This window comes from Gorilla gorilla, chromosome 8 (assembly GCF_029281585.2).
Source record: "Gorilla gorilla gorilla isolate KB3781 chromosome 8, NHGRI_mGorGor1-v2.1_pri, whole genome shotgun sequence".
NCBI lineage: Eukaryota > Metazoa > Chordata > Mammalia > Primates > Hominidae > Gorilla > Gorilla gorilla.
In genome coordinates this window covers 10495879-10512667 of record NC_073232.2, presented here as the reverse complement: position 1 = coordinate 10512667, position 16789 = coordinate 10495879, and the positions used below count along the sequence as shown (strand labels likewise).

The 16789-nt window shown below is 50.3% G+C and overlaps 1 protein-coding gene across 2 annotated transcripts in view; it reads left to right on the top strand.

The window, feature by feature from the left end:
- The window catches only part of ADARB2 (adenosine deaminase RNA specific B2 (inactive)), a 547987-nt gene that overhangs the window by 156971 nt on the left and 374227 nt on the right, over window positions 1-16789 (top strand). The gene's annotated exons all lie outside the window — the stretch shown is intronic.

The following is a 16789-nucleotide window of genomic DNA, read 5'->3' as shown; positions in this document are numbered from 1 at the left end:
ACTGCACCTGCTGAGCCTCCCCGGGCCAGCAACCTACCCAGAGCCTGAGGCCTGCTGTCACCCAGCCCCAGCCCCTTGGAGACACCTCACTGCCTCCAAGACCAGAAGGGGAACTGAGGCTTGGAGAGGGCAAGCAGCTGCTGCCCCAGGGCCACACAGCAGAATGGGGCCTGAATCGCACTTGACAAAGTCCACACGCCCCTCCTCATCCTCCAGCTTCAATATGTGATGCAGCCATTGTCCCCAAGGGCCTTTCCTTGAGAGACCCTGGGGATGTGGGTTTCAGGGCTCAAAGCTTCAGGAAACGCAGCTGCTCCATCTCCACCTGGAGGGTGCACAGCGCCCCTCCGCTCACTACAGACTGATGATCACCTGTCTCCAAACGGGGGTTGCACAGTGCCCCTCACCCACTTGAGACCGAAGATCGCTGGACGGAGACACAGACCTAGCACTGCTTATCCCGGGGGTCCCCACTGCAGTTCACGGGACCCTCAGTCCTCTCGGCTCCTGCCAGCACCACAGAACCATAGCATGAACTGCTGCTACCGTATTTGCAGGACGTCCAGCAGGGAGAGCCCTCCTGCAATGGCCCCTGAGCCCCTCCAGTGACCCTGGACCCCCTCCTGTGACCCTGATCCCCCTCCCGTGACCCTGAGCCACCTCCCATGACCCTGGGCCCCCCTCCCATGACCCTGAGCCCCCTCCTGTGACCCTGGGCCCCCTCCCGTGACCCTGGGCCCCCTCCCATGACCCTGAGCCCCCTCTCGTGACCCTGAGCCCCTCCAGTGATCCTAAGCCACCTCCTGTGACCCTGAGACCTGTCCTGTGACCCTGAACCCCCCCTCCTGTGACCGTGGACCCCCCTCTTGTGACCCTGGTTCCCCCTCCTGTGACCCTGACCCCCCTCCCATGACCCTGGGCCCGCCTCCCGTGACCCTGGGCCCCCTCCCATGACCCTGGGCCCCCTCCTGTGACCCTGATGCCCCTCCTGTGACCGTGACCCCTCCTGTGACCCTGGGCCCCCTCCTGTGACCCTGGGCCCCCTCCCATGACCCTGGGCCCCCTCCTGTGACCCTGATGCCCCTCCTGTGACCCTGACCCCCTCCTGTGACCCTGGGCCCCCTCCTGTGACCCTGACCCCCTCCTGTGACCCTGGGCCCCCTCCTGTGACCCTGGGCCCCCTCCTGTGACCCTGATGCCCCTCCTGTGACCCTGACCCCCTCCTGTGACCCTGACGCCCCCTCCTGTGACCCTGGGCCCCCCTCCTGTGACCCTGAGCCCCCCTCCTGTGACCCTGACGCCCCTCCTGTGACCCTGGGCCCCGCTCCTGTGACCCTGACACCGCCTCCCCCAAGTGGCCCTGGGCCCCCTCCCATGGGTCCTGAACTTCCCTTTAGTGACCATGAGCACCCCTCCGGTGGCCTTGAACCCCCTCCAATAGGCTTATCCTATTGTATAGGGGGCTCTGAGCCCCCTCCCATGGATCCTGAACCCCCTCCCGTGGCCCTGAGCCCCCTCCCATGGCCCCGGAGTACCCCTCCCATGCGCTTTGTGCTCTGCAGCTATAGGTGCCCCTCTCTGACTTGAGGGGCTTCATGGGCTCTCTGACAGGAAGGGTTTCCTGAGCAATGTGCAGTGGAGGAGGGATGCAGGCGGACTGGGTTGAGCTGATTCAGAAACGACCCTGGCACTGCCCCAAGGCCAGAGCCAAACCGCCAGGCTCTCTCGGTCTCTGTGACCCCATCTGGAAACCATGGAGCTTGACCACAGGGGGATCCCACAGAGTCCCCCAGCTGAACCTCCCACCCTCCTCCACCCCAGGGTCAGAGAGGCACAGGAGCAGGTGGGGAGGAGGCTGAGGACTGAGGGAGAGAGAGGGTGGCTGGGCACAGAGCCCCTCAGAGCAGCGTCTGCACGCATGTGTCTCCAGGGTGTGCAAACAGGAAGGGGCTCCAGGGCCCCTCTGACCCGGCAGTGCTGGTGCTGAGTGCTGCATGCCCATCTGCTTACTTTTCTCCCGTGTCTCTGCTATGAAATGTGCTGCTTTGGCATCTTTAAGACCCATTATTCTCCACGATCACCACCTGTGAGTTGCCAGAACGAACATGCATTTCCCTCCCAGAAAAATAATCAGCACTGAGACTACAGAATCCAGCCACTACCTTTTTAATGAGCTGAGCAGCCTGGCTTTTAATTTATAGCAGCTTCTTAGCAGCCAGGGGAATATATTAGTTTTAATTTTTTTTTTTAAGAAACAAAAACAGCAGAATTGCTCTGTTCATAAAATCCAATCACAAGCAAGCCGTTCCATGAGGGGTGAATTAATTAGCACTACTTATTAAGGTTTTACTGCTATTGATTCATTCTGGTCCATCAATAATCTTAATTCACCCACAAAACCAATTCAGCTTAATAACCTGTACAAGGGAGTCAGGAAGTTGAGTTACCTGTTACAGTGTTGCAGCCCTGTTACCTGCTATAATGTTGCAGCCCAGTTACCTGTTACAATGTTTCAGCCCTGTTACCTCTTACAATGTTGCTGCCCGTGGTTTCTCTTTTGACTTCTGTTTTTCTGTCAACTCAGCCCCTGAATCGCTGCCCCTGGATCTCCTGGCAGTGCCACTCAACATCCTGAGATCACCCCTCAAATCCTCTTTCCTCTCCACTCTGCCAACATAGCCCCTCCTGCCTCATGTCAGGTAAATGAAATAGCTGCCTCTTGCAGGCTGTATGTGTCCCCCGAATTCACAGGTTGAAGTCTGACCCCCAGGACCTCAGTTGACTGGGTTTGGAGGTGGGGTCTTTACAGAGATAATTAAGATAAAATGAGGTCTTTAGGGTGGACCCTACTCCAATCTGCATGGTGTCCTTATAAAAGCAGAGATTAGGACACAGACATGCACAGAGGGAGGACCCCGTGAGGACACAGGGAGACAGCAGGGTCTATAAGGACAGGGACCTTAGGAGGAACCAGCCCTGCCGACACCTTGACCTTGGACACCCAGCTTCCAAAACGCTGGGAACAGGAGTGTCTGTTCACCCAGCCTCCAAAACGCTGGGAACAGGAGTGCCTGTTCTCTGTGGTGCTTTCTAGGAAAGTCCAAGAAGACTCGTGCCACTTCTAACCCGTCCTCTGGCTCCCGTCGTCTGCCCAATTCTCTTTCCTAAAACTCCGCCTTTCACCATGTCCCCTCTGCTTTCAGCACCGGTTTCTCAATCTTCAACTCCAAGCCCTTGTCCCAGCCTGACACCTCATCATCTAGGCAGGTTCAACTCATGTCCTCTGAGAAAATGCTCTCAAACAGGCTGTTTCCTTCATGCTGTGCATGTGTAAGAGGCTGTTCGTTCCGTGCTCTCGGCCCACATCACATGTGGCTCCTCCTCCCTCAGCAGACGGTTCAGCTGGGAGGCGGGAGGGAAGGACGCCACCTTCCATGATTTGCAGCTTCAGGATTCCCTGTGTGGGTATCTAATTTTTTTCCTAAAGGTCTTTCAGATATAAGACACTTTGATCTTCAAAAAATGCCAGGGACATCACGGAGGTCTTGTCATTGTTTTAATGTAAGAAACAAAGGCCCCAAAAGGTTAGGAGATGTAGTTCATGACAGATGGAGGGTTAGCAGGACGTGTTTTGTGTCCTGCCCAGCGGCCATCTCACTGGGTGTCACTGACCTCTATGGTCAGTTGAGGAGCTGGCTGCAGCGGGCTCACTGGGCGGCAGGAGGGCCTCACAAGACCCCGTTGAGCTTGCAGCCCAGGGTGCCCCAGTCCTGGCCCCCATCATCGTGCCTTGAGGGGCCGGGAAGAGCAGCACCCTGCTGGGTGCCTGCTGCATGGAGACCGTCATAACGAGAACCCCAGCATTTTCCTCCTCAACCTCCCAAGGACACTGAGCTCTTCCTCAGGCCTAAGCAAGGAGGTGCAGAGAGCGCCTGGGCCTGGGAGGGGAAGGGGGAGGCCGCTGCAGCCAGTGCATGATCCATTTATTCACCTTCTCTAAGAAATGGACATCAGGGGACAGAATGAGAGTGAAGGTGGGGTGTTCAAGGCACTGGCCCAGCTCTCTGCTGATGGCGCCTTTACTTTCTGCTGTGTACTTCGGCCTCACCAGTTTCTGCCCCACACTCAACACATCCCCCAAGGGGAGAAACGGGGGAAGGCCCTTTTATCCCAGGCAGCAGCAGTTGACAGCTGGTGCGCATGGGGTGGGGAGTTGCAACCCGAGCACAGTTGAGTGCCGGTGACAGCCCCACCCGGGCTCATCCAAGCTGTCCTTTCCCAGCTGAGAGCCCTGGTCCCCTGGCTCACTGAGCCCCTCATTCCCATCAGTGACAGGGACAGGCCCACCCCAGAACAGCACATAGAGCCACTGTCTGCCTCCAAGCAAACGTCAGCAGATGCATCCTCTGTTCGTTTACTGGCCTCCCTAACTGAAGCCCAAAGCCCTGTTCTGAGCTCCACCTCTGCTGAGAGCTCGCTGGCCTGCAGGAGCCTGGGCTGCTGAAGCCAACCCTCTCACAGGCTGGGGCCACTCTGGCCATGTAAATGAGCACTGGGGGGCAGCGGATGTGGAGAAAGGTCACCGCTGCAGGAAAAGACCTGCCTACAGTGCTGCAGTAGGGTGTGTGAGTGAGCCAAGCAGGAAAATGCCGTACGTGGGTGCGGAAGAGCACTAGGAGCACTTGGGGCCCAGAAGCACCAGCAGCAAATGTCCACGCAGGGGAAGTCCTGGCTCAGGATGGCCCCTGGGGAGCCCAGGCTGCAGCACCTGCTCTCTGGATCCTCCCACTCAGTGACCTCCTCTTCACTGCCCTTCTTCCCCAGCCCTCTCTCTTAACAAAGCTTTGTGTTTATTTTCTTCTTTATCTACTATTTACTGAGGGCTCAGTATTATGCCAAGTTCTGCCCACATCCTACCCAGTCAGTACTCAGCCCAGCATGGCGCAGGGGTGGTCCTCCCATTTTATAAGTGAGAATGACAAGACTTGGGCACTTGTCTCTTCCATACGAACCAACATGCTACAAAACAAAACAAACACCCTCACCGTCATTCAGATGGACGAGAAAGGGCACCCACCGTCAGTTCCCGAAGAGCCTCCTGCAGCCGTTTTTATCTTCCTTCTTCTATGTCCTGGTGGCCTCGCAGCATAGCTGCCTGATGCCTGCCCGGCTCAGCCCTGTAAAGACCTGAGATAAACAGGTGCCCACTCACCTGCACACACACCTGCAAGCTCACCTGTTCACTCATATTCACACTCACCTGCCTTCTCACCTGCACACTCACCTGCCTACTCACCTTTCCACTCACCAGCACACTCACCTGCCTACTCGCCTGCACACTCATCTGCACACTCACCAGCACACTCACCTGCCTACTCACCTGTCCACTCACCAGCATATCACTTGCCTACTCACCTGTCCACTCACCAGCATATCACCTGCCTACTCACCTTTCCACTCACCTGCACACTCACCAGCACACTCACCTGCCTACTCACCTTTCCACTCACCTGCACACTTACCTGCACACTCACCTTTCCACTCACCAGCACACTCACCTGCCTACTCGCCTGCACACTCATCTGCACACTTGCCTGCACACTCATCTGCACACTCGCCTGCACACTCATCTGCACACTCACCAGCACACTCACCTGTCCACTCACCTGCATACTCACCTGCCTGCTTGCCTGCACTCTCACCTCTGCAACTAAAGGAAAGGGGAGATGAAAGAGGGAGTCCTGATACCCACGTATCTGGCTTCATAGCTCCTCAGGAACTGCAGCTGCCACAATATCCACAATTCTTACTCATCTGCAGCAGAAAAACATTTCAAATCCCAGTGGTGATTTTGCTTTGAACAACTCCACACCATTTATCTGTTTTACTTCCTAAACTTATAATGAGAAAATATCACAGAACACAAACATGATTGAAATAAACTATAGTATCAGTATCAAGCACTATGCAAATATTTTCATGAAATTGTAAACAAAGCCTGTCATACAGGCTCTTTTAAAAAAAAGTAAAAATAGATCAAAAGTTACACTTCTAAAAGTATACAGTATGATCCCAGTTTTGCTCTGCAGGAAAGTGTGTGTCTCCTTTGCTGGATGGCAGATGTTCAAATGCGAGGGCCTTCAAGAAGAGACTTTAGAGTAGGCTTTCCTTTAACTCCGCCTTAATTCTGAGTGCATTAAAAATTATTCTTAGAAATGCTGATTCTTTCACATCACTCGATATTTATTTATTGAAATAAATAAAATGGAATCAATTCAATCCCATGAAACTGGAAGACCCAATAACAGGTTTTGTCTGGGAGGCAGAAGACCCTAAAGCCCAGCAGGTGTTTGCCCTGAGTTCCCCATTGGCCAGACCGTGCTCTCAGATGATTGGAGCAGCAGCCTCTCCCGCACCTGTCACTCAAGTCCTCCGGTTTCCAGGGTGCGGGCTCCCATCCTTCCGTAAGTTTCCAGCATGTGGTGTTCTCTCTGTGTCCCCACTCAGGTCCAGCGCCCCCCTGTCCCTGTGGGTTCCTATCTGCCCCGTCCTCCCAGCCACTACGATAACCAGCCCCCATGCCTTTCCGAAGCACTAGCAGGGCTCACTTTGGTCTTTTGCCTGTCAGAATCCCCATCTTCTCCCATAGTTGTGCCCTCCTGACTCACCCACTGCTGTGACAGGCCAGGGGGCATGAGAGTCTCTGGTGAGAGAAATGATGTAAGACGGCCACATGATCTGAGGCAAAAGGTCTGTGCTTCAGCTGAGGCTTCACCAAGAAATCAGCGAATCCTGAAGCCACCAGGCTTAGAGAAACACTCAGGAGGGAGGCCTTTCCTGCAGTGTGGTGAGCGTGGTGCCCGTCCTGCTTCCCCTCCACTGTCACTGGGCGTTCTACCCAGCACCTCCCAGGTGCAGGCGCTGGGGGACGCAAAGGGGAGAAAGCCGTGGTTAATCAGTCCAGGTAGCAACCGCCGAGGGGGAGAGACAGCAAAGTGAACACACGTGTTTAGTACATCTTAAAAAAAAAGCAGTCTCAAGCTAAATCCTAGTGTATATTCACCATACCGCAAACATTTTTAAATAGTGGCACACTCAACTTCAAAATGTACTGTACAAATCGATATGTCATAAGGGGATGCATTTAACATCTTTTAAATTATACTGAAGTTTTAAGGTAATTTTAATGTATATATATTTATATGTAAATGAGACAACAAATCTTGTTCTCGGTGACAAAAATCAATATATGTCGTTTTCATGACAGGAGGAACTGCTACTTTCAAAATGCAGTTCCCAGCCATGATTTAGTAATTTATTCAAGGAAGAAAACAGTGACCAACAATGTGAATTATTTTGGGTTTCCTTTTTGATTTAAATAATAATTGTCAATGTCCCAAGGCAGTATAAAAATGTAGGGATAATAAGCAGTGCCAAATGCTGCCATTCTTTTAGGACATCGTTTATAAGAGAGTCTTGAGCATAATATCATAGTATTTTGAGCAGCATTACATTTTTTAAAAAAATGATATTTTAGAAAATAATTTCTATGTGTCTAGAGTATGAAGGCAAAAGATGATCAAATTTATGGCCAATTAAACCCTAAACTGATTTTAAGATATGACAAATGGCTGCATTTAATTTCTAAAAAGGAGACAGGTGCAAAGGTAGAAATGCTTACTTCCTAAGGCCTCCTCCTCTGCAGCTCATCAGAATGGAATTTAAGAATAAAATCAGAAGCTGAAAAATAGACGGAGTCGGAACCCAGAGGCAACTTTTGCTGACCTCGTTAGGTGTTGGGTAAACCAGCCACGCTCCCTCTGGGAATGAGAGAGGATTGCTCCCCAGCTGCCCGGCCTCTCTACACGCCTCCTGCTACTCATGTTCTGCAGGCTGTGGGTTCATGACACAGGGTGTGTGTCTGGTGCCACACAACAGGCAAGAAACAGCAAAGAAGCAGCCACTGCTGGAGTTTGTGCAGGCCACTGAGTACATTCTGGATCCAGTTCTCTCTCTCTCCCTGCCCCGCCCCCCCCGACCCCCTCCACCACCTTCTCTTTTGGTCACTGTCTCTCTCTCTTCCTCTGTCTCTGCCTCTCTGTGTCTCTGTCCTCCTTATATATCTCTGTCTCTCTCTCTTTGTCTCTGTCCCTCTCTTTATATCTCTCTGTCTCTCTCTGTCCCTCTGTCTGTCTCTGTCCCTCTTTATATCTCTCTGTCTCTCTCTCTTTCTCTCTGTCTCTCTATCTCTGTCCCACTCTGTCTCTGTCTCTCTCTCTCTGTCTCTCTATCTCTGTCCTACTCTGTCTCTGTCTCTCTGTGTCTCTCTCTCACCATCTCACCTCGCCTTCTAACGGGCGTATCTCCTGTCTCAGATCCTTCCAGGTCATCATAGAAATCGTAACGTATTCATTTGGGGAACTAAACTAGCCACAGAGGCTCAAGACAAATGGGGGATTCTGCCATGTGTGCTTTGTCCATTTAGCTCATATATAGATATATATATATACACAGAAGTTTAGATTCAAAAGTCAGCATTTCAGGAGTTGGGCACAGTGTCACTAAATCAGACCTGCTTGCCTTTCCAAGGGCCTGGTCTCCAAACTCCTTAGGAAATGGTGACATTGTTAACTCCGTGTGAAGACCTCCAGCTTTCCTTCCTCCCTCCCTCCCTCCCTCCCTCCCTCCCTCCTTTCCTCCCTTCCTCCCTTTTTCCTTTCTTTCGTCCTTCTTTTCTTTCTTCCCTCTTTTCTTTCTTCCATCTTTTCTTTCTTTCTTTTCTTCTTTCGTATTTTTGGTATTTTTTTAACTATTTACTTGGCAAATAGCCTTTTACTAAAACCACAGACTTCTGGGTTACACTTCATGTGGGCAGGTTGACTGGTGAGAAGTTCGGTTGTGGGGAGCTGTGTCTGCGGAGACCCCCCCGCCGCTGGACTGCGTGTTCGCTGAGGTCCCCCAGCTGGACCATCGGTGCTGCTTTTCTGTGCTGCTGGTGCAGGAGCCCTTCCTTCCCTCCCTCCTCCCCGCTGAGCGTTTCCTGGCAGCTGTGGTCCCGGGCTCCATCTAGACCGATATAGGACACCAGGGCAGAGTCAGGACCGCGGAGGCCTGGCCAAGCCTCTGTTGAAACTCCTCAGCTATGTCAAGGGTTCCCCAGTGGCGGCTCAGGCCCTGCGAGGTGACACTGTTCCCCGGGTGGTTTGCACTGTGCCGTCTCTCGCTGGTCACTGAGATGATTCAGTATTCTTCAGTCGTGTTTCCTGTGAACCTGTTTAACTTTCCTGTGAGTTAGAGAGAATGGCAGCTGCTGCTGTGTGACACAGGTTCCCAAGAATCGAGCTGCTCCAGATGGGGTGATGCCGTGCCATCAACGGTGTCTCTGAGCTGCTCCTGCAGGCAGGAGGCAAAGGGCACTCCGAGGAGTTGGGATCAGATCCCGGGCCTGTCTGGCCGCTAAACACCTTGGCCTCGAGTGAGGCACATAACCATCCATTCCTCAGTTTCCCATTCCTTCAACAAACGCTCTTTGAGCCCCTGCTGTGCACATGGCAGTGGACGAATCCTTCTGAGGAAGATAGTGGTGAGGAAGAGAGGATAAAAGGTCTGCTTCCGAGACGCTGAGCATCAGCAGCCTCAAAGTCGGCAATGCCCTGGTAGGGCTGTGGGGGCATCTGGGCAGAGCTAAGAGGCACAAGCAAGAAGCCCCCATGCCTGGCCATGTCCTGTGTCCTGGCACGAAGCCCCCTGGCAGGGGCTGACCGTCCTTTCATTTTCAGAGTGGGGGCAGTTTGCTTTGGGCCCTGACAGATGGATGGAAGGATTGTGGCCAGTGAGGGTCCCCTGGCCTGGGAGAGTGGGAGGGACAGACCTGGGACGTGAGCCTTGGGCAGGGTGCAGAGACCCGGAGAGTGGGAGGGACAGACCTGGGACGTGAGCCTTGGGCAGGGTGCAGAGACCCGGAGAGTGGAGGGACAGACCTGGGACGTGAGCCTTGGGCAGGGTGCAGAGACCCAGAGAGTGGGAGGGACAGACCTGGGACGTGAGCCTTGGGCAGGGTGCAGAGACCCACGCTAAAGCCAACACCCACAGGCACATCCAGGCACCACCCACCCCACCGCACTGGGTTCACGCCTCTGAGTTCAAAGCACGTTGGGAGAAAGAGCATCTAGAAAGTACCGGGTCATCTCAGGCTTCTTGGAAAAGGATTTGAAGTGGACGGGCAGGTTTTCAAAAGACCAGACTCCAATCTTCCAAACGCACAGGCATCAGTGTGAGCAGGTCTGCTTCTCGGTGAGGGGAGGACCCACAGACTTCCTCTGAGCATCACAGGGACCCCCAGTCACCCTCAGCCTCACCCACACGGGTGCCCACTGGCCTTCCTACTGTTCGTCCTTCGCTCTCTAAACTTTCACAATTCTAAGTCTGCTCTGAAGTCTAAACTAAAGAGAATACAATTAAGAATTCTTACTTACATTGGATTTCTAAAACCCCGGGGTTTTTATTTTCTTTCCTGACAGGTGTGTTGTATATTTATACTTCTTCATTTCTGATCTTCCTATTAAATTTAAGTCAATTATAGTGACATTATTTTCTGTTCATGAAAATTGCTTTAGCCAGATGTTAGAATTTTAAAGAATGTAGTTATATGGAAGCACACATTTAAGAAAGGAACATATACATGCATGGAATTTTGCAGTTAAAATGGTTATATGTAGATAAACAGAATATATAGAAGAGTTAAACAGGATATGTAAAACTAAACAGTGTATAATTCAGCCTCCAGTTTAGAATGCAATCACCACATCTAACAAAGTGACACAAATTTTTTAACTAATGATTTGAGTTGCAATTTCTCTCATTGAATCTGCCATCTGCTATTAGAAAATATACATCACCGAATCACATACAATTGTTCTACTGAAAAATGAATGCACTTCTTTTTCCCCACAGTAACCACTAAAACTCTGTCCATTATTTCCAAATTACTTTCTCGTGTGCACAGCTATTGAGGGAAAACAATTAGGATTTCATGGTACCTGGTCTTTAGAGTAGCAACTTGGGAAAACAAATTAGACTTGCTAACAAAAGAGAAAAAAGAACAATTTCTTAGTACCGTTCTTTAAAGGAGACACATGTTTAGACTGAAAATATGAATGCTTTTCTAAACCAGGATGCTGTTAAGTGGGCAAGGGGATGCTAGCAGAAATTACATGGTACGGGGACAAAAGCTGGGTCTGTCCCTGGCAAATCCAACAACTGCTAACCCTGGGTATGTGACATGAGAGTGAAAGCTTCATAGGAAGTAAACCATCTTACAAACAATTACAAAATATTCTCAACTAGATACACACACACTCACTGCACACAGGGGACTTTTGTGTTTTTTTTTTTGTTTTTTTGTTTTTTTTTTTTTTATGCTAGACTGAGCTCAACCTAGAGGAGAAGTAACGATGAGAAAAGTATTAAGATCTTTTAACTCTGTCCTTCTGGGACCAGCCTACATGGAGGGCTCTGCAATCCTGGCTTCCTTTGCTTGCAGAGTTAAGCTGAGACAGTGATGGCTGATAGGGTGGGGTGCAGAGTTACAGGCAGGACCAGAGCAGGCAATGCTGCCCGCCGCGGAGAAGCACGTGAACACACCGAACCTCCAAGACAGATGACCGAAATGTCCCTTCTTTCCAGGAATCTTCTTCGGATAAAATACTCATTCCTAATACTTTGATGAAATAAGTGTCTTTGGCATACCACAGATACAGTGTATAGTCAGCCGGGACAAATTGTGGAAAACAGGAGGAAAAAGCTGCTTGCCCTCACTCGACAGAGTAAGGTAAGTTATTCTAGGTGGCCAAATTCTAGTATTCAAATCTCTCTTTTCCTGGGTGGCAGAAATCAGACGCCTTTCAAAAATGCTCCCTAATTGCTTCTAAGGCCCCCAAGAGATTGGCCCCTTTCCCTGCTGCCTCCCCTCAGCCTCTTCTCCTCTTGTGGACACTTTCAGTTCCATTTCAGAAATTCCAAGTATATCCATAGATCTAAAAAGATAGACAGCACCGGAGAAGACAGCGTGCTTAGAGAAGGGGGAGGGAGGCATAACGTTACATGCATACCCACATATTTATAGTGGTTCATGAAGATGCATTCGATCTGTGTTGCAGGCAACAATTTTTCCTGGAATTAGATTAAAACAGAAAAAGACACAAGAAGAGGTTTCTTGTGTCTTTTGTATAAAGAAACCAGAATAATGCGCAGAAATATATCCAGAGTTGTAGACTGAGAGACATACAGATGATCATGGGGCAAATTACAGGCCAGAGTGCAATGAGAGGTCCAGAATCTAAAATGATCTCAAGCATATTTCACAGAAGACCTGGTGCCAGCGTAATCAGAAGGACAGGAATGGTATCATTCCAGGCGAGGAGAGCAGAGAGCCCTGCGCGAGAGGGAGGGGAAGGCACCGGTGCTGCTGCACGTTGGCCCCCAGGCCAGGTGGGATGCAGGTCTACAGCCGAGGCCAGGCCTGAATCGCTGGAGGAGCCATTGCTCAAATGCTCTAGAAATTAGATGAATTGAGATCACGGGAATGTTGAATTCACCCTGCGGCCCACTGACCCTAAGAGCTGTTAAGGCAAAAGGCATTGCTATTATTACAAAGCTCTGGGTTTGTTTTAAAGGCAGAAATAAAAAAAAAAAAAAAACAAAGATAATAAAAGTAAAATCACCTGTTGTTTCCTGACTTTTTAATGATTGCCATTCTAACTGGTGTGAGATGGTGTCTCATTGTGTCTTTGATTTGCATTTCTCTGATGGTCAGTGATGATGAGCATTTTTTCATGTGTTTTTTGGCTGCATAAATGTCTTCTTTTGAGAAGTCTCTGTTCATGACCTTTGCCCACTTTTTGATGGGGTTGTTTGTTTTTTTCTTGTAAATTTGTTTGAGTTTATTGTAGATTCTGGATATTAGCCCTTTGTCAGATGAGTAGGTTGTGAAAATTTTCTCCCATTTTGTAGGTTGCCTGTTCACTCTGATGGTAGTTTCCTTTGCTGTGCAGAAGCTCTTTAGTTTAATTAGATCCCATTTGTCAATTCTGGCTTTTGTTGCCATTGCTTTTGGTGTTTTAGACATGAAGTCCTTGCCCATGCCTATGTCCTGAATGGTAATGCCTAGGTTTTCTTCTAGGGTTTTTATGGTTTTAGGTCTAACGTTGGATGTGGAGAAATAGGAACACTTTTACACTGTTGGTGGGACTGTAAACTAGTTCAACCATTGTGGAAGACAGTGTGGTGATTCCTCAGGGATCTAGAACTAGAAATACCATTTGACCCAGCCATCCCATTACCGGGTATATACCCAATGGACTATAAATCATGCTGCTATAAAGACACATGCACACGTATGTTTATTGCGGCATTATTCACAATAGCAAAGACTTGGAACCAACCCAAATGTCCAACAATGATAGACTGGATTAAGAAAATGTGGCACATACACACCATGGAATACTATGCAGCCATAAAAAATGATGAGTTCATGTCCTTTGTAGGGACATGGATGATATTGGAAACCATCATTCTCAGTAAACTATCACAAGAACAAAAAACCAAACACTGCATATTCTTACTCATAGGTGGGAATTGAACAATGAGAACACATGGACACAGGAAGGGGAATATCACACTCTGGGGACTGTTGTGGGGTGGGGGGAGGGGGGAGGGATAGCACTGGGACATATACCTAATGCTAGATGACGAGTTAGTGGGTGCAGCGCACCAGCATGGCACATGTATACATATGTAACTAACCTGCACAATGTGCACATGTACCCTAAAACTTAAAGTATAATAATAATTTTAAAAAAGTAAAATCAAATGTCCTATAGAGACAGGGAGTGCTCTCTCTTCCTCATGTCAGCATTCTGTTTGTTCCATGAACTGGCGCAATTATAGTAGTGGCCTTATATTCATTCAACAAAATTTCATCAGTGGCCTCTTAATAATTAAGTGGCCAAGGAGGATAAGATGATTAAGCTAAGCTATAGCCAGCAGCAAGCATCTGATGTGGGAGATGGAGGCAGGAGGTCATATGAGGGGGACGCAGGGACATGTGTGAGCACCTTAGAGCAACCACGTTCTCACCATAGGCAGATCTAAAGGGTGTGGGAGATCTTGTGGGGAGGATGCAGGGATACACTTCCGCACCTTAGGGGGACCACGTTCTCACCTTGGACAGCTCTAAAGGGAGCGGGAGGTCACCTGGGGAGTCGCAGGGACACAGGTCAGCACCTTAGGGGGACCACGTTCTCACCTTGGACAGCTCAAAGGGTTCAGGAGGTCACGTGCGGAGGACACAGGGACTCAAGTCAGCACCTTAAGTGAATGACGTTCTCACCACAGACAGTGCCACAGGGTACGGGACCTCAGCATGAGAAGTGCTTCTTTCTGGCTGAGAGATTAAGGAAACATTTGTTGAAGGAGCAATTGAAGAAGAGGAAGAATAGTAATAACAACTTCAATCATATTTCTTGAGTCTCTGCCATGAGGGACACCACTGTTACCTGCATCGTCTCCAGCCCATGCGGTGGCCTCCCCACACCCCTGCAAGGGCAAAGGCCTGATCTTGGCTGTCCTACTGAAGAACGTGAGGCAAAGAAGTGAAGTGGCCTGCCCATCATGGCAGGTTGGTAACTGGCAGAACCATGATTTGAATTCAGGTCTAGCCTAATGCCGAGGGCCAGGCTCCAGGAAGTATTCCAACCAGGGGGGTGTCATTCTCCTTTTTAGGAATATTCACTAGCACCTACTATATGCTAGGCCTTATCACAGGTGCTGGAGATAAATGAGCAATTACAGATCGTAACTGGCATGTACTGAGCCAGTTCCAGGCAGACAGCTCATGAGTGCACCGCATGTACCTGACAGGCTAGATTTTGTTGTCTCACACTTGAGGAGCAGGTTCAGAAATGCTGGGAACCTTTTGTCCCAGTGATGGAGTGAGGCTTGTAACTAGGAGGGTCTGATGGCAGAGCCCCGATCCTAACCTCTGTGTCCTGCGACTTTTTGAGACAGGAAGGTCTCTGCCCTCCCTGCCAGAAAGAAACGGCAGCTGCAAGAGTGATGAGGGCCTCATGTGATGGGGGCTGGGAGGGACATGGATTGGCAGCATGAGCCGAACACGCTCACAGGAGAATGGCCAGATCTAGGGGCCCAGAGGTGAATGCTCAAGGTGAACAAAAGCTGACTGGGCTTGGGAAGGGGTTGGGCTGGGTGAGAGGGGCTGCTCCAGGCAGAAGAACCAAGGGTCCCTGAGAAGAGAGGACACGCGGTGGGGGCCCCTGAGAACCGCAGTGGGAATGGCCAGAGGGAGACGGGCTCCGGCTGAGGCAGGACCACTCCTGGGAGGCGATGAGCTCGGGAGCTGGGGCTGCACCCAGAGGCGACTGCAGTTCACAGAAGCATTTTAGCAGGATCCGATTTGCATATTTCCAGGGCTTCTAGGCATCAGGAGCAAAGACACAATGTGGCAATCCTGGTTGCATGGGCAAGAGTGGGAGAGGGGAAGTGGAGTGAGCATGAAGTGGCTGCCAAGGGAGCAGCGGTGCTGGGGAAAGCAGCTCTGGGCCACATCAGGAGGATCCTGAGTGCCAAGGAGCCCCTGAAGGCCTTCGGGCAGGAGGAACCTCTCAGACCTCCACCTGGGGGAAGTTCTAGGGTACGGTGCATGAGATTGATTTAGGAAGCTCTTATCAGCATCCAGGATCAGGCCCAGCAGCTGCATGGGGGACCAGGTGGAAAGAGGGGCGGACTGGCAGGTTCCGGCAACTCCCCCAAATCTGGGATTAAGAAAAGGCTCCGAAATGATCATATGGTTCTCAGCCTGGGTGAACAGAAAAGGGGTCTAATTTGGTCTTTTGTTAATTTTGTTTTGTCTTGTTAAATCTTCAGTGCTTGAAACAGTGGTGAGCCCATCATAAACCCTCAGGAAACAGTTGTTAAAGAATGTGTTGAATGCTGTATGAAGTCAATTCCAAAAAACTAGGCAGTCAAGGAAATGAGCAAGTTTGGGACTGACGAAAATAAATTCATGTCTCTGTACCTTGCATTTGAAGCACAAGTTGTCTGGGTCTATGACATCCAGTCCCGCAGCCAGGGTACACGTGCCAATTACACACTCAGAGCTGGGCAGGTCTGGAGAGAGAGGGGCTGCCAGTGACCCACACACAACACATTTCAAAGAAAAAATGAATTTCAAGTATCTCCTTGATGTCTTTATATTGATTACAAGTTGATATAATCATGTTTTGGACATACTGGGATGATAAAATTTATTATTAAAATTAGTTTCACTTGTGTTTTTTACTGAGCATCTAGAAAATTTAATGGCACCCCTGTGGCTCACGTTACGTTTCTGTTGGACGGTGAGTGCGGATCTGAAACTCTAGGTCAGGTATTTAGAAACCCAAGTCTGTAATACACGAGGCCCTCACTGGAGAAAGAGAGGCAAGGTTGCCCTGCATTTTGGCAAGACGTATTTGGAAGAGAGGACATTTTCTCTCTGTGTACCTTATTCAAAGGCAAGGGTTTCCTGCAGGTCTTCAAACTCCCTGCAACAGCCAGCTGCCCAGTCTAGGGCTCGGTGTAGACAGATGACCGTCCACAGTCCCTGGGAGGCTGCGTCTGCTCCGACATCCTCGGCTCCTGACCCTGCTCGCCTGCCTGGGCGAGAGCGTGGCTTTTTCTGCCTTTCCCGACTTCCCTGACTGCAGTCTTACAGTTGCCTGGACTTTCCAGG